Source organism: Siphateles boraxobius, unplaced genomic scaffold, assembly GCF_051911475.1.
Source record: "Siphateles boraxobius isolate OS27281-9 unplaced genomic scaffold, OSU_SipBor_1 173, whole genome shotgun sequence".
NCBI lineage: Eukaryota > Metazoa > Chordata > Actinopteri > Cypriniformes > Leuciscidae > Siphateles > Siphateles boraxobius.
Window position 1 is genome coordinate 580,001 of NW_027508781.1, and position 3,241 is coordinate 583,241.

The window sequence follows — 3,241 nt, forward strand, 5'->3', positions numbered from 1 at the left end:
CTCTCAGCAGGGTCAGGGTGTGTATGTTGATCTCATTTGGACCCTAAACTTTCTCTTCAGGTTCAGTGAGAGAGACCAGTAAACACAGAGCAAACACACTCATCCGCCTCGGAGAGGAGAACATCTGCTCAGAAACTGCTGAATCGCTGAAAGAAACAAAGCAAGACCTTTTCTGCTGACGCCTGGGAGGTTTCTCCTCTAAAGGAATGACATGCCCTCATTCCTTCATCTCACGAAGTGTGTGTTATTACTGTGGATCTCTGAGAGAGAGAGAGAGAGAGAGAGAGAGAGAGAGAGAGAGAGAGAGAGAGAGAGAGAGAGAGAGAGAGAGAGAGAGAGAGAGAGAGAGAGAGAGAGAGAGAGAGTATAAATGGAAATAATGTATACATTGGCATGGTGCACATATTTCATCACAGCGATGACTGATGGGTTTCTAGTTGGGTCCTAGTTGGGTCCATCATTGATTCACTGGGGCTTCGATGCAAACAAACAATCAGAGATTTGCCAAGCAAGCAAATATTAGTCTAGGTTAAATGGTAAACACACACATAAACACTGGGAATTCTTCTTCTAATGAGGTTGAACTGCTGAGCAAGCAAATGTGTTTATGTTCCAACAACGAAGTACAATTGTTCCTTTTTAAAACCTTATAGTAGGCAAGTATGGAAGAAATGAAGCAATGTATTTAGTGCTGGGCCACACATGGCACTTTTTAATTTAAGAGCTTTCGTACTGTAGTGTTTTGAATCGTTTGGAAAATGTCTTTACCTGTAGTTCAGTTCAGAGTCGTTCACAAGTCCATCTTCATCGCTGATTAACTATTTTCAGGTTTGATTTCGATGGATTTTAGGTAAACATCCACTTAATCCACCAATCTGGGTGTGATGTTTTTAACTGAGTAAGGAGAATACGAAGAATCCAAACGATTCCGTGAGCTGTCCGATTCATTGAATCGCGAACCGATTCTGGCCGTTTCGCTAACACGTAGGAGTGAATTCAGTTTGATTGAGATACTTAATACCGTCATAGTCACAAACTATCCCAATCAAACTGAATTCACCCCATATGTAGGCTATATTTAATTGAAAAAAGAACCGAGTGATTCATTCGCGATTGGGCATCGCTAATTCTGATTCAAACAGCCGACAGAAAATATACGCGACTTAATCGTTGAAATTTTGTCAGGAAGAATATTTCTTTCGTTGTGTTTTTATTAAGTGATCTCCCTGGTATCAGTAAGATTTTACCGTGTTTCAGAATCCTTTTACCGGGCCTCCACAATGAAATTTCCTTAAACCTTCTGCGTATTTTAAAACACCAAAATAATACATTACAGTACAATACATACAGTCTATACATTTAACTGAAAACAATAAAATATATGTAAAAAAATGGTTTGTAGGCTATTTAAAGACTATGTTTAGTCTACAATTAAAAATTGTACTTTGATAAATATTTACCCTAATTAAAATCAAAGTAATATTGAGCTCTTAAACTTGCACAAGGAAATTTATTAAAATAAACTGTTAAGAAAACCAAGGAATTAACATTAATCAAAATATTTCAGAACATATTCCTATTTTTTTTAAAGTTTGCTTTACAAAATAATAAGCGAGAAATGGTGTTTTCAACATTAAATAAAAGCTCAATCCGGAAGTTATGGTGGCCGACAGGAAGTGATGTCATCGTCTGAGACAACAGAGGTTTCTTTACAAAGATAAATTAAGAAATTAGGTTTACTTGATTATTCAGTAAAACAATATGTTTTTTGTGAATATAAGTGTCACTTGTTCATCAGTGTCAGTGTTTTATTCGCTCAGCTAGTTTCTTTGCCCGAAGAACAGCATAGTGACGAAACGCATTTGTCCGTTCAGGGCCACCGTAGAAACATGTGAATGTAAGGGGACCCGAGGTGTGTGTAGACAGAAACATAACAATAAAAACATAACGGTTCATTATGTAAGGCCTTTATACACCACTGAAATCATAGTTATGAATATCATTGCATTCAGCCAACATATCCTCCTAAATATTACACAATGCATCTTTAAACATTTCAAAGCCTGAATAATCTGTTGCCTACACGTCTTGCACTCAACAGGCGAGCCGCACAACAAGATGCATCACTTCTCTTCATCATGCGCTCCGACAGAAGTATTTTCAGTTTTACACTTAAGATTGAGCACTTCGCTCAGAGATATCCGTGACCTTCATCCTCCAATGTCGGCGTTCTTAATTTGCTCACACAAAGAGCGGCTCTCATCCCTCCATCCATCACACCATCCCGGAAAACACATGCTGAGACGTGAAGCTGGTCCTGCAATCCCGATCCATGCCTCATCCTAATTTATTTATCTTCCTAAAAGCAGCATTCTTGCCTAAATAAAACAAAGTCACCCCGCGTCACCCCAATTTGCCAAGATTTCCAATCCCGAGTGTCCGTACGCATGTCAGAACAGCGAGCTTTGTGCATCTCTCACTGCAACATTAAATATTCATAACGAGGAGCTCGTTTTCAGGTCTCTTAATTTTGAGCCTATCTATAAAACCAACCAGCCCTATCCCAGTCGAGCAGAAGAAATGCAACATTACCTTGACAACCGTTCAGTCTTGACTGATTTAAATGGGCTATTTCATAAAATAACCCTCATTTATATGGTTTGATTGCTTGTCTAAGACTGTAGCAGTGCCTCAAACACCAGAAACACATGGCAAGGATAAAACATGCATTGCAATTCCATTTTGATTCTTTGTTGCAGAATCGTTCGCTCATCATCACTTCTTTTTGTAATACTGTTTTTTTATTGCATTTTCTTGAACACTTACACAGCAGTATACATCACATGTCTGTAATGACACATTTAATGTACAAAAATAAACACCGGGGCTCATATTACATTAAAAGTGCAATAGCACAAACCAACATTGGATAATATCTTCTTTGGAAGTCAATAATGCCACAGATATAAGCAATAAAATAGGGTTAATATAGTGCAAATAAAAATATACTTCATTTGAATATAACACCTAATCAAGCATTTTGTTCCTCCTCGATTATTTTGTTAATATTCATCATCACTTCTAATTGAAATTATACATTTTTCATCCTCAATATCCCTGTTTCTGTAAATCTGTATTTGTGGAACTGCTATCCTCCAGTGTGTCTGTAAGAGATGCTCTGATGTGTGTTTGCGATAAAAGCGACTGATGTGTGTGTGTCAGTCGCAGTAAAGCCAGTTTA

The 3,241-nt window shown here is 37.8% G+C and overlaps 1 long non-coding RNA gene across 3 annotated transcripts in view; it reads right to left on the reverse strand.

Moving 5' to 3' along the window:
- Window positions 1-1,292, reverse strand: part of LOC143740573 (uncharacterized) — a 56,368-nt gene extending 55,076 nt beyond the window's left edge. For 2 of the 3 annotated variants that reach the window (XR_013204840.1, XR_013204838.1), the window contains exons 1-2: window positions 769-872; window positions 168-260 (exon numbers count right to left, since the gene is read on the reverse strand). This is a non-coding gene — a long non-coding RNA (uncharacterized LOC143740573). Of the gene's footprint in view, window positions 1-167; window positions 261-768; window positions 873-1,247 lie in introns of those variants that run through there. The other variant, XR_013204839.1, reaches the window with a different exon arrangement.
- Window positions 1,293-3,241: the final 1,949 nt, after the last annotated feature.